The following is a 27,669-nucleotide window of genomic DNA, read 5'->3' as shown; positions in this document are numbered from 1 at the left end:
GTCGCCAATCTGTTGGTGATTGTCTTCATGACGATCGCAGAGCAGGTTGTCTGTGCGGCGATTCCGGAGGCGGTTGTTTGGGCCGCGATCATGAAGGTTGCGAGGTCGGTGGGGGCGGAAGTGACGTCATCGTCGGCGGCGTCTGCGGCTATTGCCGCGGGCGCTGTAGCGGCCGCGTGTGTAATGGCGCCGGACTGGTTTCGGAGGCCGATGGAAGTTTCTGGAACGGTTGAGGAAGCCGGAGTTTGGGGGTAAGTGCATGAAAGTTTTTGGTACTTACTGCCTTTAATTTCCGAAATGGCTAGAAAGAACTGTTTGTTCAGTCTATGGATTCTTCTGTAAATGAAGAACAGTAGAGGTCCTTTACAGGTCTGTGAGAGAGTTGTCCTGAGCTGGGGGAGGTCGAGCTGCAGGGAGTGTAGGTACCGGCGCATGGCTGCAAGCGTGGAGCGGAGGATCCGGAGGGAGGTCCGTTGCTGGAGGCTGCGGATTTGTTGCAGGTACTGGTAGTCCTGGTTGGGTCCAAATTGTGTTGGTCGGAAGGTGATCTGGAGTCCATGGGGGATCAGTCGGTTCCGTAGGCAGGTGCTGAGAAAGGAGATATGGCTGTGGTAGCGAGTCTGTTTGAGAATGTGGCTGAAGAGCTTCTGTGCAGAGGAAATGACCTGGGGGGTGCAGTGAGAGAGGGACTCACTGAGATCTTTGTAGAGAGAGGCAGAGAGCTTCTTCAAGGAAGGCATCCTTGTAAGAGGATTCGCAGTAGGTTGAAATCTTCGAGGAGAAAGTGAGGTCTGCAGATGCTGGAGATCAAAGTTGAAACTTTATTGCTGGAACAGCACAGCAGGTCAGGCAGCATCCAGGGAACAGGAGATTCGACGTTTCGGGCACAGGCCCTTCTTCAGGAATGAGCAGAGAGTGTTCAGCAGGAGAAGATAAAAGGTAGGGAGGAGGGACTTGGAGGAGGGGAGTTGGAAATGTGATAGGTGGAAAGAGGTCAAGGTGAGGGTGATAGGTCGGAGTAGGGTGGAGGCGGAGAGGTCAAGAAGAAGACTGCAGGTCAGGAAGGCGGTGCCGGGCTGGAAGGATCCGGCTGAGACAAGGTGGGGGGAGGGGGGATGAAGAAACTGGTGAAGTCCAAGTTCATCCCCTGCGGTTGGAGGGTTCCCAGTCGGAAGATAAGACGCTCCTCCTCCGACCGTCGGGTTGTTGTGGTTTGGCGGTGGATGAGTCCAATGACCTGCATATCCTCGGTGGAGTGGGAGGGGGAGTTGAAATGCTGTGCCACAGGTTGGTTGGGTTGGTTCGTCCGGGTGGCCCAGAGGTGCTCCCTGAATCGCTCCGCAAGTAGGCGGCCTGTCTCCCCAATATAGAGGAGGCCACACCGGCTGCAGCGGATGCAGTAGATGATGTGGGTGGAGGTGCAGGTGAATCTGTGGCGGATATGGAAGTTTCCCTTGGGGCCTTGGAGAGAAGTGAGGGGGGAGGTGTGGGCGCAAGTGTTGCACCTCCTGCGGTTGCAAGGGAAGGTGCCGGGAGTGGTGGTTGGGTCGGTGGGGGGTGTGGATCTGACAAGGGAGTCGCGGAGGGAGTGGTCTCTACGGAAAGCTGATAGGGGAGGGGAGGGAAATATATCCTTGGTGCTGGGGTCTGTTTGGAGGTGGCGGAAGTGACGGCGGATGATGCGCTGTACTTGGAGATTGGTGGGGTGGTAGGTGAGGACCAGTGGGGTTCTGTCCTGGTGGCGGTTGGAGGGGCGGGGCTCAAGGGCGGAGGAGCGGGAAGTGGAGGAGATGCGGTGGAGGGCACCGTCGACCACGTCGGGGGGGAAATTGCGGTCCTTGAAGAAGGAGGCCATCTGTGTTGTACGTATTTTTAACTGAAAGTGTGCCTACTGTGACGGTAATTAATGTCAGTCTCCATGAATCCTAATTCTCACATTAGACGGCTTCCGTCTTTTATTAATAAGAGATACGTATCGCTGTCTTTCCCCAAAGTAACAGCGGAAGTATCACATGCGACACTATCAGGAATCATCAGCTGCACAGAGAGGGAAAGATGAGAATCTCACAGCCACAGCCTGGAATTTTCAAGCAATGGGTCGAAGTTTGCATTTGGGTCTTTACAATCTTTATCAAGGTTGGTAATCGTTAGCAATGCGGATAAGTTTGCACTTTGGATGGTGCAAACTGGTTACTATCCCATCCTCGGTTTTCTTGATCTTTCTTGTGAGAAACTCCGTCTGACTATTAATTCAATAAAGATGTTGAACTACATTAACGACTTCGTTATGGAAACTCTGAAAACATGGAAACAGTTGCCATCATTTCGACCTGAAAACTCCATTCTTTATCCATCAAGTCCAACTCCATTGTCTGAAGAGGAACCAAACTGCTCAAAATGCGATTAATATTATTGCTCTCAAGTAATTTTATTTTTGTCGCCATATTGTAGCCTGCCCCGATCCCGTTCGCTGCTTGCTCTCTTTTATTCCTGGTTTCAACTTCATTCTCACTCGAGCTGCTGACTAAATATTCTTTTTTATTTTATTGGAGTCCAGACACAAATGTTACAATTCTCTTCGCACGATACTTTCACTGACGAGTAAGTCGACTGGAATCTTCAACTCTTTTTCTTCCACGAGATGCTGTTTTCAGAGGATTGTCGCAGTGTTGCTTTACTCGTAATCCACATCACAAGCGTAGTGTAAGGGATATTGATTCAAAATCACCACGAAGCGGCTAGTGAGATTAAATCCATATGTGTGTGCATATGTGTGTAATTTGTCCTCTAGTTTGACCTGAACAAGCCAATCATTTGGTGGAATTTGGAATAGATTTAAAAAACAAAGTTGGCCTGCTGGTGTTGTCCACAGTTGGTTAGGAAAGACAACTAAAAGGATACATGAGTCCCCTTCCTTTGTCGCTACCATCCGATCAAAAATAACTTTCACTTGCGTATGCATTGAATTCTCTTCCTAAAGTGTGTGTTTTTTTCCCCTCTCTGCCTGCGTTCCGCCACTGAACCTGGTGCTTCGCTTCTCAAGAAAGTTCTTCACATCTTAGAGTTGCGGATCTGCAGAAAATGGTGAAAGCTTCACTACCAAACATTTCTTTGGAGCAATGAACAGTCCATTTTGCATGTTTAGAAGAGAAAGTGGCCAAGTTTCTTCATAACAGAAGATAAATAGAGGAGAAATTGGCCAGGTTTCTTTAGAACAGAGGAAAAATAGAATAGAGCCAAGATAGAGCAGGGGAAGTTTCTAAAAGTCACCGAGATGGCATCCCGTGCATGTGCATCTGTCGATGATATTCACTCATTGGAATTTTAGAGAAAATGTTGTGAATGGTTTCTTGTATTGTTCTACAGTTGTTACTTCGATTCAGTGACGGTCTGGATGTTAACTGACAAATTGAGCAAGCAATGAAACTGGGACAAACTTTAAATAAAAGTGAGGAGAAGCAAATGAGGTTTGCGACATACTCGAAGTTTTGCAAGAACATTTTTCCAATTTATTGATAATGCAGGAGTCCAGTGTAACACAACTGGTTTCCGAAAAGAGGTGCTTTCAAAGGTGTGCCACCCCGTTTACCAAACTTTGAGTCTCACACCACGGTGAGGATTTTGATGCCCATGGCCACAAATATCACTGCTTCATTGAAGTTACATGAACACCAAATTCCAAGGTAGAAGTGAGAATATCCCACTATGTTGTTCAATAATGTTTCGAAAACTTGTTGCTCAAGATGACTGGGCTAGTTGAGAATATTCTTTCTGTCTTCGTCAAGGGCTGTCGAAAGTTTCCAGCAATTTCCAAAAATTGCCGATGATCTGAGTAATTTATTTTCTTTTCTTATCAATTCATTCATAGGATGTGAGTCACGTTTTTCGTGCGAGAAGTTATCTTTAGTCCCTAGTTGCCTATGGAATAGTGGTATTTGCTGCGTTTGTGATCCACTATCGTGCTCCTCCAGGATGGACGTGTTTGTTAGTTCAGACCTTGTCAAAGGACGCTTGGTGAATCTTTGCAGCGCACTTTGTAAACGGACCTCGCTCCTGCTTCAAGTTAATATTAATGTAAATAAGGTAGTTGACAAAGAACTCGGATTGGAACACATATAGAGACTAAGCAATTAGGTCCTTGAGCTCTGACATTCTTTTAAATTTTTATTTCGACTTAAGATTCTATTGTCAAGTGTCAGGAAGTACAGAAGTACAGGGGTATAGTGAAAAAGGGTGTAATGTCACCAGTCAAGGCACCGCCTTAGGTGCAGATACATAGGTATTAAAAATATTAGCCCCAAGTATTCAGAGAGTAGAGTTAAAACGTTAACGATTACTTCAAACAACAAATAGAAAAACGAAGAAACAAGGTAACATGTAATATTAAAGTCTCTCTTATTTTAAACTGGGAAACAGAAAGAAGGGGTTAACTGTTCAAGGTTCAAGAGTCATCTTTTCATTTAAAAGACTTCCCTTTTTCTTTAATATTTGTCACTTTTTTCGACCTCCAAAAATACTTCCTTCATCTCCGCAACAAGAGCCTATCTACATCCACATTAAAAACAAATGAATAACGCATCTTCATCATTCTCTGAAGTTTTGAAAGAGATAAACATCGATCAGGCGAGTGGAACAACTTATGACGAACAGATGATTATGTGCTTAAATGTGAAATTATTCAGGATAAATTATATCGAATAGATGGGAAGTCGCAAGACTGACAATGCATTTGGATCCTAATTTTTCCTTGGAAGAATGGTATGTAATAATGATTTTTTTCAGTTATTATAAACAGAAATGAATACAAATTTCGAGGTCGGAGCTTTAGTATCCAGAGCTCCGGGATTTGGTGTGCTCAGTTGGCTCGAAGTCAATTTGCCAGAACAGAACGATGCGAATTGTGTGGTTTGAATTTCCGCACCAGATAAGGAAATTTAAGTGTTGAATTTGTTGAAGCACGTCAGCAGTAAGAGTTATCTTACCAATGGACAGAATGTTATGACCAAGATACCATTTCTACATTGGCGCCCTTTCACTGGAGAAGTGCCAGAGAGATCGATGCTGGGGCTGATATTATTCAAAATAGAATGACAGGTGTGACGGACGCTGTTGTACTCAGTTCATGTCTGCAAGTGACACAAAAAAATGACTCCCGAAAACAAGTCATGAGGATTAAACACAAAGTCAATGATGGAATGCCACAGGTGAAGTTATTGGAGAATTGCTTGGCTGATGGAAAATTATATGGGAATTAGAACAGAATATCGTGATTTTGTTCAATTGAGAAAATGCTTCCGAAACCGTAGCGCCAATAATTTGGTGTCCGCGTGCTTGCACCACAAAAAAAATCTTGCTTCTATGTTCTGTCGGGATGGGAATTCAAATGCACTCTTGGTTATTAACTCAAAGTAGTTGGTGCATAAATATGTGTCATAAGTATACCCGCATCTATGTGACCACAGCTGCAACATGATGAACAGTTATGGTCACCTTGTGTAACGGAACAGGTCCTGGAGATTAAAGCTTGCAATGACGGCATGCCAGTGAAGATTCAGAAAGTTTATCCGCGAACTGAAGTGCTTCCTTATGAGTCGAAGTTCGAGCATGTGTTCATTCGACTTTGTAAAAATGAGAGAAGACCAAATAAACATAAGATTAGTTGTGTGCTTGACAGGTTAGTTGTCAAAAGATTATTTCCTCTTGCTGGAGATTCTTTGACCAGAGGAATGATCTTCAGATTAAAAGATTTCCAATTATGACAGAGACACAAAAGACTTCTTCTTTCAAAGAGAAGTGAATAAAAGCGCTTTTCAAGCTGCATCTGCAATTATATTCAAGGGCGATGGTGGACAGATGTTCAAGTACTAAGGGAATGAAGGACAATGAGGATAAGATAAAAAGATGCATTTGAGAACACAGTGATTAATGTACCAACCTCGGAGGCGGGAAATGTCGTTCAGTTCCCCGACATCTAGTCCAATCTTTGCTTCTACAGACAGCTATGGATACAAGGCTCGGAGGCGAGATTAGACGGGTAGAATTTAAGGGTGCTGGCACAGACAGGATTGGTCGAATAGGTTTCTTATTTATTTCTAGGATTCTATTATCATATCAGCCACGGTGTTATTGAGTATTGGAGAGCCGACTTGGTGGTCAGAATGGATTAACTCTGCAGCTATGTGTTAATGTCTTACTCTGATTCTGTGGGATCTTGACGGGGTAGAACTAAAGAGAATGCTTCCATTTACGTATGAATCCAGATCTCGAAGCCACTGTCTAAAATTCAGGGGTCGCCTTTGAAAACCGCAATTACTTTGTTCTTTGTAAAGGCAGTGATGCTTGAAAATATAGTGGAGAAAATACCTGTTCATGTTTTTAATGCAGAGGTCGATCGATTGTCGTCAGACAAGGGAGTGAAAGGTTATCAAGAACAGTCAGGAATACGAATTTAGAGTTACAGTCAGGTTAGCTGTGATCTTATTAAATCGGCTGAAGGCTTCAGAGACAAAATGTTGCCCTTGTCGCTATGATTTGTGTGTTTTAACTGAAACAAAAGTTTCAAAACTGCCATAAACGGTATGAAAATAAAGAAAAATGAAACTTTTAATCTCTGAGGTAAAACCGAATGAGTCATACATGAGACAAAATGTAGCTGCACTCATCACAAGATGAAAATTCATTTTCGTGGACGCATCGTTAGGACAGTGGAGAACATTACGTGCTTCAATCAATGCACCTCCCTCACTTTTAAACTCCCATAAAAACCCGAGGTCCACTTTCCTCATAAAATAGCTCATGCATTTCTGGCAGGAATTAAGTACATTTTCTCTTTAATATATTGATAAAATGCTAGTATTTAACAGAATTAAAGTCCAGGAACATTTTGTTTAATGTATAGCTCATCCGTTTTTATTTCAGAGATGAAAAGTTTAATTTTACTTTATTATCTTATCGTTTACGGCAGTTTTGAATTGAAAAAAACTGCACATTGCTCAATAAGCACAAAATTCGCCCATTTATTTAGTGTACTTTTATGAAACAACTTGCTTATAATTGTAACTAAATGCAGTGAGGGGCTTTGAAATGACGACTTTCATTACTGTACCTCAGAGCAAGTTATTATGATGCTAGATATTTAGTAGATACCTCTGAAAGACGGACAGATTCTTTCAAAAAGCATATCCCTTCAGCTGTTCTTAACAAACAAGGCATTGCCTGGACTCAACCACCCTGTGCTCAAAACTAAAACTCAGCGTCCATCACTGGACATGTTTGGATAATATTTTCATTCTAATTTATTTATGGAAAGTGATTTTGCCAGTATTTATTGTCCAGCAATTGTTGCAATTCAGAAAGTGGAGATGAGTTGCCACATTGAACCGCTGCAGCCAACGTGGGGTTGGTAGACTTGTGATACCATTATGGAGGGAAGCTGAAACAGTGACACTGAAGGAATAGCAATGTATTTCCAAATGGGGATGGTGTGTGGCTTGAAATGAAATGTGAACATAATGGTGGTCTCATACATCTGCTGCGCTTGTCCTACGTTCTCCTCGTCGTTTCAAAGTATAGGATATTTCAACTTTCGGGCATAAGCCCTTCATCAGAAAATAATTACGAATGGCTTCTGCAAGAAATGTCGATTATCCGCATCTCGGGTTTTGCCTGACTTGCTGTGTTTTTCCAGCACCACACTCTCGATTCTGATATCCAGCATCTACCGTTTGTAGATACCACACAAAATGAATTGAATTAGCTAAGACTGCCACCTAAAAAACATCATTGCATCGACACTTCTGTCGTGAATGTTTCAGCCACTTCATTAGTGTTGTTGGCTCTGTCATCATTTTGCAAATTTACGATTGTGGATCCTCCTCCTCCAGTGAGGTGTCTGATTGTCCAACACCATTCGCACTAACTGCATGTGACAGGATTGCAGAGATTCCGTTTGATTCATTGGTTACATCTATCGATCACTTGAACTTTGCGATATTTGATGATTAAGTGGTCCTGATTGCTCACTTCACCTCATTTTGCATTTTACTTGGTGCTTCACTTGGCAGGCGCCCTCTGTTCTCAACTGAACAACGATTAATCGTCTTGCTTGATGATCACTGTAAATTGGAGCATATGATACGAAGTGATAGTGCGTCCTGTGCCGCGGTATAATTCTGCTGCTGTTGGTAATGACCCGAATCACGTCACACAGCCCAGTGTTAAATTACTAGATACATCAAAATTTGTCCCGTTTAACACGGTAATAGTGTTTCTCTCACAAACACACACAGATTTTTCACAATGTCAAAGTGGAAATTTGTCTCAGGAAATAATGTGTGCAGTAGTCGCTGTTGCAAATATGGTCAGTGATCAATATGTCTGGATCTTGTCAATTGGTGACGATGAGGTGAAGTATGTTTCTGAAACTTTGTCATTCTCTCCCCAACTAATGCAGACCCGGTCGAGCTGCTGTGTCCTGATGGACATGATCATTTCGATCAGCATGCTGCTGCTAACTCCCTCTTGGTGGTGGTCTTGAAATAGCCCATTCGGGTCTCCATGCAGAAAAACTGATCCATCAGCTGTTGGACGGGCGTCAGCTGGAGGTTTCCGTGTCAAAGTTTTTTTTAGATTAGATTAGATTACTTACAGTGTGGAAACAGGCCCTTCGGCCCAACAAGTCCACACCGACCCGCCGAAGCGCAACCCACCCATACTCCTACATCTACCCCTTACCTAACACTACGGGCAATTTAGCATGGCCAATTCACCTGACCTGCACATTTTTGGACTGTGGGAGGAAACCGGAGCACCCGGAGGAAACCCACGCAGACACGGGGAGAATGTGCAAACTCCACACAGTCAGTCGCCTGAGGCGGGAATTGAACCCAGGTCTCTGGCACTGCGAGGCAGCAGTGCTAACCACTGTGCCACCATGCCGCCCAATCTCATGTTCAGTCTCATGTTGTTTGATCTGACAACATGAGACTGAAGGAAGGGAAGCAGCGGGCTATGATGAGGAGGTAGAGATTACAGATAAGCATTGATAGGCAAGGAGAATGAGAAAGAACTTGGCAGACGGAGTTTAATGTGGGTAAGTAGTCCATTGTGGCCGGCAAAATAAAACGGCAGATTGCTATTTAAATGAGATGCAGATTAAAAAGAGTCAGAATTTATGGATCTGAGTGTCTTTCTGCATGAAGTTCAATGGAGGTATGCAAGTGCATATCAGTAAGCAAATGATTTACTGGCAGTTATTCCAAGAGGAATGGATGATAAAAGTAAACAACCATGGTTGCAATTACATAAGTTACCTCACTTGGAAAGTTGTGTACAGTTTTCATCTCCTTCCTTGAGGACGGATGTGGGTGCACTGACGATTGTTCAGAGGAAAGTCACCATGTTCATTTCAGGCATCAAAGGGCTATCGTACGAGGAGCTTTTGAATAGCATTGCGTTGTTCTGGATTGAATTCAGAACAATGGGACGGGGAGGGGTGTACCTGATTGAATTATGTAAAATGGAAAAGAAGAATGATAACGTGAACGTTGGAAAGATGTCCCCGTTTTGGACCATGTCGGACGTGATGTCATAGACATAAAGTGAGAGAAGGAATATTGAAAAATGATTTGCAGAAGACTTGCTTCTCTCAGATTAGTGAAGTTATAGAACTGACTTCCAAATGTGCAGTGGAGCGGGAATCAAACTGCAGATTAAAAAAAGAAAAAGGTCTATCGGGATAAGATTAGCCATGATCACATTAAATGATGCAGTGGACAACATGGGCAGAATTGCTTACTGCTACTCCTGATTGCTATGTTTCGATATTGTTGCATCCGCAGATTTGTTTGTGTTTTTAGTCATCGGTAATAGTTGGAGTAGCGGGAGACGAGAGTTTTGGTGAAGGGAGGTGCAGGCTTGCTCGGTGAATCGGATGTAAGACAGGCACGTGGAGAGAAGATCTCAATCAGGTGTTGTTGGCTGCCAGAGCAGGCCTGGAAACCAGATGCCCTATTCCTATTCTCAGTTCCTAACGTTTCATTGCTTGGTGTAATCGAAAACAAACTGTTATGGTCAGACAGACAGTCGTTTATTAACGTGTTCGTTTCATAATAAAAGAGAAACTGACTAGTTAGATCGGAAGTAAAGAGTGTTGTTCATGCTTTTACAATGTATACACTATTTTCTGCAACTGCAGTTTGGAATCAGGGTGAAAGGTTTGAAAAAAATTGTTAGCATGGGTGCAAATTGACAATTTGGAAAAGGTGTAAAATACTACATTATCAATTCCATAGGAATGTGGTCACATTTTTGGCAAATCATTCTAACTGTATTAAGGAAGAATATAAGCATTGCAAAGTTACGGAAGGGAAAACATGAACTCGACATACGTCAAATCTCATGACATTGGTGAGTACAAATGGTAAACCTGTAAAATAAGGGAAAGCTTTGTGACGTCCTCTATATAGATAAAATGCTTTTCGGTGTATGAAACTGAAAAATTAGGGTCTGTGGGTAAGCAATTTGCAATTGCCCAAATTGACACAATGTATCTAAACGCATTCAGTTAGCAGGCCCAAGCAGCATTTTTACACAAACATCAGTTTAGATTCTTCTTTAGGAATTGGGGTGGGGGGGGGGGGGGGGGGGGGGGGGCTGCGAATGAAGCGGGAGGCGGTGGCAGGGTGATGAAGAGGGGATACAGGGATACATAAAGACATTTAGAGTTGTAACCGAGTTGATTAAGATGAGCAATTAATCTGGACGGTGGCAGGGAGGTGTGGAAGACAAGGAGGATGGGCTGGGAAGGAAATAAGAGGATGTGAACTGATTTTTGTTTCAAATTGGAGAACTCAATGTTGAGTCCTCTGGGCTGTCGGGTGCCCAGGCGGACGCGAAGGGGTTGTTGCTCCAATTTATGCTGTGGTTCGTTTTGGCAACGGAGGGAACCAAGGATGACATGTCGGAAAGGACGTGTTTGGGGGAATTGACATGGGCGGTGACTGGGAGGTCCGGTCCGCCCCTTCCAGCTCGGCTGAGATGTTGTTCAAAATAGGTGGACATCTGGGATGCTTGGGAGTCGCACGTGCCCTCGTCTGAGCAGATCACTACAAACCCACAGAACAGTCAAACGACGTTTACTTCAAGCCCAAAGACTCTGACAACTACCTGGATTGTGTGCTTGAAGTCACAATCAGATCATCTATGATCTTACCGCTTCAAGTTGGGGAATCACTTTCTCATGATCTTAGTAACTACGTTTGTAGTGTCTTTAGATACTGAAAAAAATAATGAAAGCATTCTCATGGCCACAAAGATTCTCCCTTTCAATTGTTACTAAGTTAAATTCCGTTAGCAAGACTAACATTTATTACCTGTGTCCGATTTCTTTTCACAATAAGGTGGCAAACCCCAGGTTTCATCGTGGTGCCGGGACACAACAAAAATGTTTCAAAACGAGGCACAAGATTCTGAAATGGTGACAGTGTCTGAGCAATGGTTGAAGCTCTGTCACCAGCACATCGAGTCTGAGCTGGAGTTCTTCCAGAAAACAGCATTTACTGCAGACATTGTCACTGGGAGCCACAGTGGCGTCCACCAGCTCCCACATCGTGCAAAATCAGCACATTACCCGACCATCCATAGAAATTTATTTGAAATAGTACTGATTTTGATTGAAGAAAAATGCTTTCTTATCTCTGGTTATGTCAGTCGTAACCAATAAATTAAGTAGATTCAATTTAAAGCAGCTTCAAATTGTGTAGACTCCTATTAGCCAAGCATTAGGTAGGCAGCTAGTGCAGTAGTCTTTTGTGGATATACCCATTTCAAACAGATATGCTGTTTTGGAAAATATAGGGAGTGATGGATTCTTAGGGGAATGTAACACGAAGAACCAAGTTTCTGGTATTGAGATTGGCTCTAATACAACGAGGGGTACGTCGGCTTCCAAGAGATCAATTGTATTAGAGGATTCAATATTCAGAGGTACAGACAGAAGTTTCTGTGGCCAGCAGAGAAAAAGCTGAATGGTGTGTTGCTTCCCTGGTGCCAGGATCAAAGATGTCGCAGAGCGGGTCCGGAATGTTCTCACGGGGGAGAGGGGCCAACAGGAGGTCATTGCCCACATTGGTACCAATGTTATATGGAAAAAATGTTGACATTCTGAAGGGAGATTACAGAGAGTTAGTCAGAAATTTTAAAAAGAAGGTCATCAAGGGTAGTAATATTTGGATTACACCCAGTGCTACGAGCTAGTGAGGGCAGGAATAGCAGGATAGAGCAGATGAATGCATGGCTGAGGTGTTGGTGTATGAGAGAAGGATTCACATTTTTAGATCATTTGGGGTAGAAGCGACTTGTACAAGAAGGATGGATTGTACCTAAATTGGAAGGGGGCTAATATATTGGCAGGGAAATTTGGTAGAACTGCTTGGGAGGATTTAAACTAGTAAGGTGGGGGAGTGGTGGTGTTGGGACCCAAGGAGGTAGTGAGGAAAGATATCGATTTGAGAAGCGTACAGCTGAGGATAGAAGTGAGACAAAAATTTAGGCCAGGCAGGGACAAGGTCGGACTAATAAATTAAACTGCATTTATTTCAATGCAAGGGGCCTAAAAGGGAAGGCAGATGAACTCAGAGCATGGTTAGGAACATGGGACTGGGATATCATAGCAATTACGGAAACATGGCTCAGGGACGGGCAGCTTAATGTTCCAGGATACAAATGCTACAGAAAGGATAGAAAGGGAGGTAAGAGAGGAGGGGGAGTTGCATTTTTGATAAGGGATAGCATTACAACTGCACTGAGGGAGGATATTCCCGGAAATACACCCAGGGAAGTTATTTTGGTGGAAGTGAGAAATATGAAAGTGATGATCACCTTATTGGGATTGTATTATAGACCCCACAATAGTCAGAGGGAAATTGAGAAACAAACTTGTAAGGAGATCTCAGCTATCTGTAAGAATAATAGAGTAGTTATGGTAGGTGATATTAACTTTCCAAACATCGACTGGGACTGCCATAGTGTTAAAGTTTTAGATGGAGAGTAATTTCTTAAGTGTGTCCAAGACTATTTTCTGATTCAGTATGTGGATGTACCTACTAGAGAAGGGGCAAAATTTGACCTACTCTTGGGAAATAATGCAGGGCACGTGACTGAAGTGGGGGAGCACTTTGGGACCAGCTATCATAATTCTATTCGTTTTAAAATAGTGATGGAAAAGGATAGACCAGGTCTAATTGTTGAAGTTCTAAATTGGAGAGAGGCCAATTTTGACCCTATTAGGTAAGAACTTTCGAAAGCTCATTGGAGGCAGATGTTCGCAGGTAAAGGGACGGCTCGAAAATGGGAAGCCTGCAGAAATGAGATAACAAGAATCCAGAGAGAGTATATTCCTGTCAGGTTGAAAGGGCAGACTTGTAGGTACAGGAAATATTGGGTGACTAAAGAAATTGAGGGGTTGTTTAAGAAAAGAAGGAAGCATATGTAAAGTATAGACAGGATAGATCGAGTGAATCGTTAGAAGAGTATTAAGAAAGTAGGAGTATACCTAAGAGGGAAATCAGGAGGGCAAAACGTTGACATGAGATAGCTTTGTCAAATAGAATTAAGGACAATCCAAAGGATTTTTTTACAAATATATTAAGGACTAAAGGGTAACTAGGGAGAGTCTAGGTCCCCTCAAAGATCAGCAAGGCGGTCTTTGTGTGAAGCCACAGAAATTGGGGGAGACACTAAATGAATATTTTTCATCAGTATTAACTGTGGAAAAGGAAATGGAAGATATCGACAGCAGGGAAATAGTTGGTGACATCTTGCAAAATGTACACATTACAAAGGAAGAATAGCTGGATGTCTTGAAACGGTTAAAGTTGGATAAATCCCCAGGACCTGATCAGGTCTACCCGAGAACTCTGTGGGAAACTAGAGAAGTGATTGCTGGGCCTTTTGCTGAGATATCTGTATCATCGATAGTCACAGGTGAGGTGCTGGAAGATTGGAGGTTCGCAAACGTGGTGCCACTGTTTAAGAAGGGCGGTAAAGACAAGACATTGAAAGATAGACCGGTGAGCCTGACATCGGTGGTGGGCAAGTTGTTGGAGAGAATCCTGAAGGACAGGATGTACATGTATTTGTAAAGTCAAGGACTGATTTGGGATAGTCAACATGGCTTTGTGCATGGGAAATCATGTCTCATAAACTTGATTGAGTTTTTGGAAGAAGTAACAAAGAAGATTGATGAGGGCAGAGCAGTAGATGTGATCTATATGGACTTCAGTAAGGTGTTCGACAAGGTTCACCATGGGAGAATGGTTAGTAAGGTTAGATCTCATGGAACTAGCCATTTGAGTACAGAACTGGCTCAAAGGTAGAAGACAGAGATTGGTGGTGGAGGGTTGTTTTTCAGACTGGAGGCCGGTGACCAGTGGAGTGCCACAATGATCGGTGCTGGGCCCTCTACTTTTTTTCATTTACATAAATGATTTGGTTGCGAGCATAAGAGGTACAATTGGTAAGTTTGCAGATGACACAAAAATCGGAGGTATAGCGGTCATCGAAGAGGATTACCTCAGATTACAACAGGATCTGGAACACATGGGACAATGGGCTGAGAAGTGGCAGATGGACCTTAATTCAGATAAATGCCAGGTGCTGCAATTTGTGAAAACAAATCTTAGCAGGACATTTATATTTAATGGTAAGGTCCTAGGGAGTGTTGCTGAACAAAGAGACCTTGGAGTGCAGGTTCATAGTTCATTACAAGTGGAGTGGTAGGTAGATATGACAGTGAAGAAGGCGTTTGGTATGCTATCCTTTATTGGTCAGAGTATTGAGTACAAGAGTTGGGAGGTTATGTTGCGGCTGTACAGGACATTGGTTAGGCAACTATTGGAATATTGCGTGCAATTCTGGTCTCCTTCCTATCAGAAAGATGTTGTGAAATGTGAAAGAGTTCAGAAAAGATTTTCAAAGTTTTGTGAGAAGATTTGTAGCTCTGGTGCTCGTTGTTGTGGTTCTGTTCGCCGACCTGGGAATTTGTGTTGCAGACATTTCGTCCCCTGTCTAGGCGACATCCTCAGTGCTTGGGAGCCCCCTGTGAAGCACTTTTGTGATGTTTCCTCCGGCATGTAGAGTGGTTTGTCTCTGCCGCTTCTGGTTGTCAGTTCCAGCTGTCCATTGCATTGGTCGGTATATTGGGTCCAGGTCGATGTGCTTATTGATTGAATCTGTGGATGAGTGCCATGCCTCTAAGCATTCCCTGGCTGTTCTCTGTTTGGCTTGTCCTATAATAATAGTGTTGTCCCAGTCGAAATGGTAGCTTTTTCCATCCGTATGTACAACGTATTCAAGAAGAATGGATACTCCGAAAATACAATGCGCAGATTCCTCAAGAACAAACCATGACAAGCAGACCAAACATATCCAGAAACCCTAATCACCTTACCAAACATCAAAGAAGATTCAGAAATGACAGCCAGACTACTAAGGCCCCTGGGAATCCTAGTAGCACACAAACCCACCAACACTCTCAAATGAAAACTAACAAACTTAAAAGACCCAGTACATCCCATGGACAAAACCAACGTCATCTACAAAATTCCATGCAAGGACTGCCACAAACACTACATAGGACAAACAGGAAGAAAGTTAGCCACCAGGATACACGAACACCGGTTAGCCACAAAAAGACACGTAGCCAAACACACGGATGAAAAAAGCCACCATTTCGACTGGGACAACACATCTATCCTGCTATAGGCTAAGCAAAGGCATGCCAGTGAATTCCTACAGGCCTGGCACTCCAACCACAACGCCACACACACACACATAACTCTAGATGCCATCTATCAACCCCTCAGAAAACGAACAGGAAATGACATCTCCACAAACCCTATGAACCCCATCCAGGAGAAAGATATAAATAGAAAGCAGAAGACAACAGCTTCGCTTCACTTCGAGGTCGCCACGGATAATGTTACCTAGCCAGGTAACGAAACGTCTGGATATCAAACCTGTAGCTCAGCGAGCAAACCTACACCCTAAATCTCAACCTGAGCTACAAACCTTCACAAACCTTGCAAAAAAAACTCTGAATGAATAAATGTCGTCAGTAATCACATTGGAATAAGGCAATGTTAATGAGAATATGGAGGTGCAGTCCACAAGATTAGATTAGATTGATGTTAACAAAAAGGATTTTCAGTCATTTTGGAAGATCGCAAAATAGAAAAGACCCTTGGGCCGGATGCGATTTATCCTCGGATTCTATGGGAAGACAAGGAAGAGATTGCAGAGCATTTGGCTTTGATCTTTATGTCAACATTGTCGACAGGGGTAGTGCCAGAATAGCGGAGGATAGGAAGTGTTGTTCCTTTGTTTAAGAATGGGAGTCAGGACAACCCTGGTATATGTAGGCCAGTGAGTCTTAGTTCGGTTGTGGGTAAGGTTTTGGACGATTTTTGGAGAAATAGGATTTATAATCATATGGAAATGAATTACTTGATTAGGGAAAGTCAATGCGATTTTTTAAACTGTAGGTCGTGCCTCAATAACTTTATTGAGTTCTTCGATATGTTGTCTAACCAGGTGGGTGAAGGTAAAGCGGTTGCTGTGGTTATTTTGACTTCAGTGAGGCGGATGATTAGATACTACATGGGAGGCTGTTGTGCAAAATATGGAGTTATGCAATTGAAGGCAATTTATTGGTTTGGATCAGAAATTGTCTCCCTGAAAGAAGAAACAGGATATTGATTCATGGGAAATATTCAGCCTGGAGCTCTGTTACGAGTGGTGTGCCAGAAGGATCTGTTTTGGGACCATTGCTATATGTAATCTTTATAAATAACCTAGATGTGGGCCGTGAGGATGGGTGAGTAAATTTGCAGAAACATTAAGTAGATAGATTTGTGAATAGTGCTGAAGGATGTTATGGGTTGCAAAGGTACATAAATGAGATGCAGAACTGTGCTTGGGAAGTGGTAATGGAGTTTCATGCGGACAGGTGTGAGGTAGTTCACTTCGGAAGAAGTAACAGGAATGCAGAGTACTGTGCTAATGGTAAAACACATGGTACTGCGGATGAACAGAGGAATTTCGGTGTTCTGATGCATAAATCCCTGAAAGTTGCCAGCTAGGTTTGCAGAGTTTATAAGAAGGCACAAGGTGTATCGAACAATATTGATAGGGGGATTGAATTCCGGAGCCACAAGGTCATACTTCAGGTGTGCAAGACACTGGTAAGGCCACAGCTGGAGCATTGCATGCAGTTCTGGTCACCGCATTGTGGGATGGATGGGAAAGCTTCAGAAAGGGTTCAGTGGATATTTTCTATGATTTTGCCTTGTGTTGAAAGAATGTCTTACTGGAAATGAGGGAACTGAGGCTTTTGTAGATGGAGAGAAGAAGGTTGAGAGGTATCCTAGTCGAAACAGTTAACATAATCAGATGGTTAGGTGATGTGGACAGTGAGAGACGTTTTCTTCGGATGCAGAAGGCTCGCACGAGGGCAAATAGTTCTAAATTGAGAGGTGATGCATTTAGGACAGATATGAGGGATAGATTCCTCACTCAGAGAATAGTAGCGGCGTGGAATGGCCTGTCTGCGATAGCAGTAGACTCGGCAACGTTAACGGTATTTGAATGGGCACTGGACAGACATATGGATAATAATGGAATGATGTAGGTTAGGTGGGCAACATGTTATTTTCACAGTTCAGCGCAACATCGAGGTACAAAGGATGAAGCGCTGTAACGTTCTATGTTCTAAATTTTATATTCTATGAGTAGGAGGGTTACAGAATGAGAGACAGAAAGAGAGAAGACGGTCAGCAGAGAGAGAGGTTAAGGTAGTATAGACAGATTGAATGGGTGGGGTGTAGAGAGAGACTGTGAGAAAGGTATAGAGTGAGAGTTGGACGGGTGCTGAGACAGGGAGGAGGATAGAGACAGAGTGAGGGAGAGAGAGGGAGGGGGTTCGAGAGAGATAGAGAGGGAGGGGATAGAAAGAGTGTGGGAGTTGGGAGACAATCAGACACTGGAAGTTGTCAAAAGAGAGGATTGCAGAGAGAAAGCGAGAGAGAGGGATGGGGTAGGGAAAGAGATAGAGTGAGAGAGGGAATAGGGAGAGAAAGTGGGACAGCTATTGGAGATAAAGAAAGAGTGTGGGAGGCAGGTAGACAGAGAAAGAGTGGGAGTTAGCTGGACAGCGAGAGAGAAAAATTGAGAGGGAATTATTGAGCGACACAGTCGGAAGAATGAGAGAGATACACAGTGAAGGAGGGATGTCAAGAGAGAGAAAGAGAGATTCGGAGGTCGTAGAGTAAGAGAGAGCGTGGGATTGTATAGAGAGAGAAAGGAAAAGAGTGGGACTGGGGTATAGAGAGAGTAAGTAGAAGGGGAGAGGGATAGAGGCTGGAGGACGGAGTTGGAGAGAGAGTGGGAGTGGGAAGATAGCGAGACCGGGAGGGGGGAATACAGAGAGAGATCTAGAGGGCTTCGGACAGAGAGTGTGATCGAGAAATGGAGACTGAGCAAGTGGGACAAGGGCAGAGAGGGGGTGGGAGAGAGTGAGAGATTTGGAATGGTGTAGACAGAGAGAATGATAGAGATAGTGGAAGGTGGAATGGAGAGAGTGAGTCTGTGGCAGGGGTGAACCGAGAGTAGGATATTCAGAGAGACAAGGGGTGGGAGACGGTATTGAGAGTCGGAGGAGTAGAGGCAGAGTGGGGAGTAGAGAAGGAGATTGGCAGGGGTTGGGAGACACGGAGAGAGAATGAGAGAGGGGTAGAGACAGAAAGGCAGTGTGAAAGAAGGGCAGGGAGAGATGCACAAAGAGAAGGTGTCAGGAGAGAGAGATTGGTAAGAGGATAAAGAGAGCGAGATGGAGGAATTTAAGAGATAGAGAGAGGGGGAGGGATGTCGAGACGGAGAGGAAGAGAGAGTGGACTAGGCGTATAGAGAGAATGTGGGAGTGGGATAGAGAAGAGAGAGAGAGAAAGAGAAAGTCGGAGGGGTTTGGAGAGGGAAATTGGTAAGTATTAAAGAGCGAAGGATTGAGACGGGGGTTTTGAGGGAGTTAGATAGAGAGGGATAGAGAGAGAGAGAAGACTGTAGCGAGAGACAGTGGGTTTGGTGACAGAGAAAGAGACAGCGAGACAGAGAGAAAAGGGGTTCGTGACCCACATACGGCCCTGGAGCTCCTCGCCCACACACTGCTACGGGGCCTGTGTACCACACACTGCCCCAAGCACCTTAGTCTGATCAATGCTCCTAGGATCGGGGCCCGAAAGGCCCTGGAGGTGGTGGCCTACAAGCAGCTCCAGTTTTCGGGGCCCACACGCTGCTCCACGACGCGTGGTCTATCTGACACTCGAGGTTCATGCTCTATGTTATGCTCCGGGCTCAATGTACCACATATTTGTTGCCAATGCCTGCTGCTGCTTCCGGATTCCTCAACAGTATTAGGGGAGATAAGAAGGAAAAATGGGAAGGATAGAAGTAAAAATCAAGGAAAAAAGGGAAGGAAGAGAATGGTCGGGGGATTGGAGCTCCCACAGGGGCGTTCTAAACTGCCAGCATCTTTACATCAAACTACTTCACTACAACTAATACGGACACACAGAGACACTGACTAATTCCCTGACACATGCAGACTTGGAGGGTCTGTCAGCATTTCTCTTGCATTGTGGTGTGTTGGTCAAACTTTCCTGCACCCAGCGTTAGTCTGTATTTGTGTTGTTCAGTTCACACCGTGTCATTATTTGACTAGCGCCGTGAGAAGTAATTCAATGTTTCAGTCTCTCCATGGAGAGTGTAACAGTATATGCTCACACGGGGGAGTGTTGTCAGTATTTCAGCTTTTCTGTGTGGATTGTGACACGAGTAAAATTTCCATGCCTCAGATACCAAATCTGGAAGAATTGTAAAATGGTTGCAAAACAGTGTATAACGGCAACAGGACATGGCTAAGTTGGTGCAGTGTTCAAGTACATGGCAGACGAGGATTAATGTAGAACAGTACAGGATGATGAGCTTGGATGGGATGAACACTGACAGAGAAAATAAAGTATGCTGCACTGTTATAAAGTGGGCATAGGAGCTGAGGGAACTGGGTGCATATGACCATAAGGGCTTATGCCCAAAACGTCGATTCTCCTGTTCCCTGTATGCTGCCTGACCTGCTGCGCTTTTCCAGCAACACATTTTCAGCTCTGATCTCCAGCATCTGCAGACCTCACTTTCTCCTGCATATGACCATAGATTGTTGTAAATGTCAGAGCAAGTGGGGAAACTTTAAATATCACCAATTAGTTTCATTATCTGAGCTGTTTACATGAGGAGGTGTAGGAGGGAGCCTCCGTGCTCTCTTTCTGGGAGGTGAGGGAGAAATTATTCTCTGATGCCATCCTCCTTCCAAACAAGATCCTTGAGACTCCATTCGTTCTGACTCGACACATAAGGGAGATGGTAATGCTGTCACAGTCTCTGTTAGATAAAATTCGCTACCGTATTTATCAGGCCCTTCGGACCAATAACTCCATTCTGCCCCTCCAAGGAGTAACCAATCCAGACACATCCCTCTGCCGTAGGTTTACCCCTAATCAATGCAAGTAAATCTATGGGTAACTTAGCATCGCCAATTCACCTGAGCTGCACATTTTTGGAGAGTGGGAGAAAACCCAGGCAGGGGGAGAATGTACAAACTCCACAGAGACAATCACCTGAAGCAGGAATCGAACTCCTCATTGTGGCAGAGCAGGGAAGGTTATTGACGTTGGTGCTGTATTGCTTGACATTTCTTCAGATCGCAGAAGCTGCATTGAACAGGGTGGTGAGGTCAGATCGTGCTCATTAGGGCTGGTAGTGTAGCCTCCCAGGGATTGAAATGTTCGTCCTTTGCACCAGCTCATCTACCAGGACTTCGATTCTCCTGTCGACAAATTGTGGTACAAATGCCAGTTATTTGATATGCTCAGTGTAAACCAGGATGAGCAGCTTCAGAGCGAGGGCGAGGGGCGATCAGAATCTGTTAATAATTGACTGTGAAGTTCCAACCACTGATCAGAACTGGGATGTTACAAGAGTGGACAGGAGTTTATCTGGAGATGCTTATGACAGGTGGTCATGAAAATATTGGATCAAACATCACTTTTGATTACTCAATATTTTTATTTTTCGAATCAAGCGGCCGTTGACGTCACTTATTATTGGTATAAATAATTTAAAACCATAGAAATGACCTTTTAAGTAACCCTACAAACCTTGCTGTTGTTATTTTGCCTGCGGAGATTCGGAGACCAGATATTCACGCGAAAAGGCACCACGAACTGTATCAGCAAAGTGGTCACTCACTCTCTCCTTCTTTGCTTTTGGCAGTTTTACGAGACATTTCATGTCCATTTTCTTTTAGCATTGGAAACATGGAGGTCACTGTCTTCTGTACGAGTTCCTTCCTCTCACTCTATTCTTTTTGTGGCCAATTATGGAGTCTGGAAGAAAACAAGTCTCAATCCGAGTGATGTCTTTGGTCAGGAACTGATACCTGACCTAAACCCTGACCATTCTTAATTTAAACTACAAACACTATCAGAATATACTTAACTGGCTAATTCCATCTGCTATTTGAACTTTGAGTTATGAAATACTGTCTAAATCACGTCAATAATATGCTGCTGACGCTGACAGCTTCAAATCTGTAGAAGAAAATCTGAATTGATACTCCATTTCTCGTATCCAAAGCATAAAAATGTCGCATCTCTCTATCATTAATATGCGCACTGACCTGTATTGGTATTGGTTCTGGCAATGAATTTATTTTAATATTCTCAAACACACCATTAAATCTGTCCATGAAATGTCCCTTAGTCTCTCTTTGTTGATTACCCAAACCATTTTCAGTTGTTCATATTTGAACTGATTTCTTCATGCATGTTCTCTCTCAAACAATAACTTCTACATACACCTGTTCTGCCTGATCTCCAACACACACACACACACCACCACCACCACACACCACCTTGCTTTGCAAGGTGAAATGGAAGTATGGGGATACAAATTTATGGGAACCACGGTTACTGTCTTGCACAGCATCAGGCTGCAATTCGTTCCGTTCTGTGCACTTATAGAATGCAGAACACAGAACATTACAGCGCAATCCAGGCGCATCGGCCTTCGATGTTTTTCTGCCCTGTGGAACCAATCTGAAGCGTTCACTATTCCACTTTCATCCACATGTTTATCCAATGACAATTTAAACGTCCATAAAGTTGCTGAATCTACAACTGTTGCAGGTAGTGCATTCCATATTACTACTATTCTCTGAGTAAATGAAATTCTTCTGACATCTCTCCTATATCTTTGGCACTCAATTTAGACCCGTGTCCCCTCATGTCAGCCGTCGCCATCCAATGAAAATGGCTTTCACTTTCCAATGATTATCTTTTTTGTCTAAATTAAATCACCTCTCAACCTTCTTGTCTCCAATGAAAACAGCCTCAATTCCTCAGCCTTTCCACATATGATTTTCCCTCCATACCAGGCAACCTCCTAGTAAATCTCCTCTGATCCCTCTAAAAGGATTTCACATGTTTCATATAGTGCGGTGACCAGAACAATATGCAACACCCCAAGTGCGATCCCACCAGAGTTTTGTACAGCTGCAGTATTACCTCGTTGCTCTGGTAGTCAATCTCTCTACCAGTAAAATCTAACACACCGTGCGTCTTCTACCAACACTATCAACCTGGGTGGTAACTTTCAGAAATCTTTGTACATGGATGCCGAAATCACACTGCTCATCTACACAACCAAGAATCTTATCAATATCCCAGTACTCTTTATTCCTGTTGTCCCTACCGAAGTGAATCACTTCACATTGCCGCATTAAACTCCATTTTCCAACTCTCAGCCCGGCTCTGCGGCTTACATATGTTCCTCTTTAAACTGCAACATGTTTCAACACTGTCCAAAACTCCACCAAGCTTTGCGTCATCCGCAAATTTACTAACCCATCGTGCTGTGCTTTCATCCAGGTTATTTATAAAAGTTACAAACAACGGTGGCCCCGAACCAAATACTTGCGGGCACCACGAGAAACTGAACTCTGGGATGAACATTTCCCATCAACGAACACCTTTTGTCTTGGTTCATCGAGCCGATGTCTGATCCAACACGATAAATCACTCTCAATCCCATGCCTCTGTTGCACTCCCATCCCATTCAATGCAAGTATAGCAGCAATATCCTGGCAAAAGTAGCAATTACTCCATGCTGGGCCTAAAGTCCAGATTCCTGAGCAAGACAACAGCATGGTTTGCACAGTTATCAATGCTGGGATTGTTAAACTGTGTAATTTTAATTTATCTGGGCTGGTTCCACGAGGCACTTTCAGTACTTGATGTAGCAAACCATTTCAAGTGACATGGCAATTCCTTCAGTCAATGTTGTCATTCCTGTAAGTTCGACTTTCCAAGGTCTCAATCCTCCAGTTAGCCCCAAAACCCTGTCTTTTCCCCAATGTTTTCATAAAATGATATTAATTAATTAATTAATTGCCTTAATCATTCTTTAATGTGAATCTACCTGTCCTTCTATAATTTCCTGTGGCTTTGGCAACCTATTGTAACGAGTGCAAGCTTTGTGAAGGAGAGCAACAATGAAATGATGGGTGCTGGGTTGTTGTTCACTTCTCGATGTGTCTCATGTGGTCTCTCGGATAACGACCATCCCCTTGATATACAGTTCATTGCACTGTAATCCGCCCAATACGTCACGACTGGCCAACTACGTTATCCCGTGTGTGCTGATGGAACCACTAGAAACATCAGGGAGCAGACCAGCAAGGAGATAGAGCAACAGCTGCTTTGTCTGAACAGATCAGAATGAACCCTCCAGTGTGCAATGTGTTACAAAGTCCTGACACACCCCTATTTCATAAAATGTATTATTTTGCATTCTTCCTGGAAAGAATTTACAGCTTCCCTTTCAGTCACGTTATATTCCATCTGCCAAACAATTGCTTACCTGTTTATGTCCATGTCCAGACTCCATCTTGTCTTGACAATCTAATTTCCGGCACAGTTAACGTCATCGCCAAACTTTGTTACCATATATCTCTTCCACTCCTCGAGATCATTGATACAGATTGAAATAGTGAAGGGCACAGCACTCGTCACTGTGTGACTCCACTCAATGCGTACTGTCAAACTGATCGAAACTGATTTATCCTGTGCTTCCGCATCCCGTTTGACAACTAGTCCTCGTCCATTCCTTTGTAGCACATTAATTGAGCTGAAAGTTACACGAAAAAATAAGGATGAAGTGTGGCAGTCAGTAATTTAGCTACTTGATCCTGCTCCACCATTTAATACGATCATAGATGTTGTTATACTGGCCTCACTTTCGCTTTCCTGCTGCTTTCCATAAGCCTTACTTTACTCAATATCCCAGCATTTAACTGGGGAAGTGAGTTACACAGATTCAACTACCTTTGAGATGATTGAGTTCTCCTCTCCCCTGTTTTAGACAAGCCTTGCTGTCTCCTAAATCTATGATCTCTTGTTCTAGATTGCTGCTCATGATGAAATATCCAATCCATATCTACATTGTCCATCGTCTTTAGCATCTTAAATACCTTAATTTGATCTCATCACATTCTTCTAAATTCCAGACAGTGCACACCTAAATTGCTCAACCTCTCGTCATAAGGTAAACACTTGTTTTCAGGGATTAATTTACTGAACACCTTCTGAACTGCATGAAGGTAAGCAAGGGCAAAAATGTGTTGCTGGAAAAGCGCAGCAGGTCAGGCAGCATCCAGGGAACAGGAGAATCGACGTTTCGGGCATAAGCCCTTCTTCAGGTAAGCAAGGGCACACAAACTGTAAAGAGTACTGCAGCTTTGGTCTCATTAATACCTTACATTTTTGAAGCAACTCTTCCCGACCTGTGCACTGCATTCTCTTTGAAATAAACACTTAAAGAGCAGTTGCCTTTCTCATTATCTCGCTGTGTCTTAATATGAGTTTTACGTGATGTGTATGAGGGAACCAAATCTCTCTGTTCTAAAACATTCTGAAGATTTGCTCCATTTAAATGATATGTTGCCTTTCTATTACTCCGATTAAAAGAGATAACTTCATGGTTCTCCAAATTATAATTCATCTGACAGATGTTTGCCTATTCAGCTAAACTATCCATTTTCATCTTTAAAAGAAATTCTTACATCTTTATTGCAGCCTACTTTTCCACCTGTTTTAATGTTACTTGACAACCCGGCTATCATATTTTCTACCACCTCATTTAAGTGATAAAATAGATCGTGAAGAATTCTGTCCTGTGCACAGAACTCTATAGCATCACAAGCAGAAAACTAAACATCTATTTGGATGTGTCCATTTTGTTATTTGGCTAATTTTCTGCGTAGAATTGAGCAAAAAATCCCCATACTGCATTAAACAGCTGGACATTTCAGAAATTCTTTTAAAATAAAACGCAGCTGGGCTATGCTTTGGGAAAATACACAGGCACAGAGCTGCTGGAATCATTCTTCAGACAGAAATACATTTCACATCTTAACTACAAAAGAACAATTAATCAGATCTAACATGCTGGATGAAAATAACGTTTATCTTTTGCAGCTACCTCAACCCAAATTTCACGGGTCTGACCAAGACACCAAGGCATTCTACTTCAATCAATACTGATACATAGAGATACTGGACTTTCCATTTAATCAGCGTACATTTGCAACTCCTCTGAATTAACAGTAAGCCAATTTACCTCAAAAGTAACACAATGGCAAGCGAGAATTAACACGAATATAAGAGGACGGCAGTTAATATAATTGCAGACCCTGAGCCATACCTGACAGTGTGGATTGCATTCAGACACCTACCACAGAAAAAAGTTTCTGCATCAGCTGCCAAAACGAGAGAGTTCCCAAATAGGTTCTCCGAGAACTAATGTTCACAGAAATCACAGGCTCACAAAACCACCAGACAATTGGACCAAACATGTACTCATCTGATAATTCCAATGCATGTCCTATCGCATCAGTGGACTCAAATCAATCTGAAGGTGCACTAATCGAAGTCTTCACGGAGGCATCAACAACAGCAAACTGGAACAGATATCTGTATTTCAAAATCATAAATTCTCTCCCCTGGTGAGCTTATCGTCTCGAGACTCCAAAATTTCCAGACGAGCTTACAGGAATTGGATGTGAGTTTTAAGAGTCCAGCGAACCAAAAGCATATGAAGTCTGATTAAAGATTCGGTGATTAAAACGGTTGTTTTATCCTAACAGAACTTAACCTGTAATGGAATCAATAGTGTAATTAATTCCTGCCGTTTGTGTAGCTGGCTGTGTCAATTTCAGTCTTTGTTCTATTTGTTTTTGTTCAATGAATTATGCTAGCCTTTCTCGTATTTAATAAGTGCAGAGGGTTTTCTTCTCCCCGGACGATTTACTTCCTGCCTTCTTCGTTTCACAATCTCGAAACAAGCCATGTGTCAGAACCATGCATCTGGGGATAATTTGAGCCAACTGAATGTCATCAAATTACTGTTTGAAAACCAGAAAACTGGCAATCCAAGCTAATAAACTGCTCTGCACCCCATGTGCTATTATCATAAGAAGTAATTTTTATTTCAGCAATTTATTCAACGTCTTTTGTGAGTCCAGATGCATTGTATCTCCTTGATCCCCTTGTTGACGTCGCTTGTCACTTATAAAGAAATTGATTCTGACTTCGAATGAATGTTTGTATGACTTTGCAAATCGATTGTTATTAATTCCTTGATAATGGATTGTAACAATTTGCCTTAAATCCCAATATTTGCCAATTTCTTTTTATTCGCTATTGAAGATGATTCATCTAAGTTCTTCCCATTCTGTAATATCCACGTTCCTTTCCAGTTCTTTTGAAAAGAGCACCAGGTTTGAAAAAAAAATCTGCTTTGATTATAGAAGTAATAGGCCTGAGTGCCTGAATAGACTTATCATGTTTCTAGTTTATGAACACAATGGGTGGAACATCCGCCTCTTGGTCATACATTGTAGTCATGTTCGTCATGCTGGTGTTTCTCAGTATATGGATCCAGTTTGCCACTTTCTACAATTGGTGTGAACGTGGTTTGGTGGCTCATGGAATTTTTCTGCTTCTTTTGTGACAGTTTGAGACGATGTAGGTTCCCGTCATTTCTCCTCCAAGGCTTTAGATGCTGAACCGTCTTCTACTGCATTGCTGAAATGCAATTGTGGGAATAATTGATTTTCTCGTGTTTCTATATAAAGGACAGGTGAATTAACTCCTCTTGTTCTAAGAGGAAGGGAGCACACTTTTGAAGTACCGGGTTTGATGGTTGGAGAGAATTTGAGGACTACTTTCCAGCAAGAGGGCGTCTACAATACGCTGGTGAGACGTTAATTGCTTCGAGTATTGGCACCAAAGTAAAAAGTGATTGGGCATTCACGTGAAGTTTCATAATCTTCACGGCTACAGGACGTGTATACGAAATTGGGACTCATGCAGATAGTGGTGTATTTCTGACGGTACAGAGTCTATGTTTCGGTGAATATATGCTTGTGGAGGGTTCATCATTGAGCTCCATAACACAGAAATGGATGGGTTTCTAAACACCATATTAGCAAGTGTTATAAAGGTG

General features: G+C 43.1%; 1 long non-coding RNA gene across 1 annotated transcript; it reads left to right on the top strand.

Annotated features, from left to right (window-relative positions):
* On the top strand, positions 1 to 26,736 carry LOC148148731 (uncharacterized). Its single transcript, XR_015758770.1, has 2 exons — positions 1 to 251; positions 25,641 to 26,736. It is a non-coding gene; the product is annotated as an uncharacterized LOC148148731 (long non-coding RNA).
* The last annotated feature ends 933 nt before the right edge of the window (positions 26,737 to 27,669 follow it).

Source organism: Chiloscyllium plagiosum, unplaced genomic scaffold (assembly GCF_037043375.1).
Source record: "Chiloscyllium plagiosum isolate Xiang-an unplaced genomic scaffold, Cpla_swu_hap1 HiC_scaffold_12, whole genome shotgun sequence".
Lineage (NCBI taxonomy): Eukaryota > Metazoa > Chordata > Chondrichthyes > Orectolobiformes > Hemiscylliidae > Chiloscyllium > Chiloscyllium plagiosum.
Note: the sequence above shows the minus strand (reverse complement) of the source record. Positions and strands in the feature narration are given on the sequence as shown.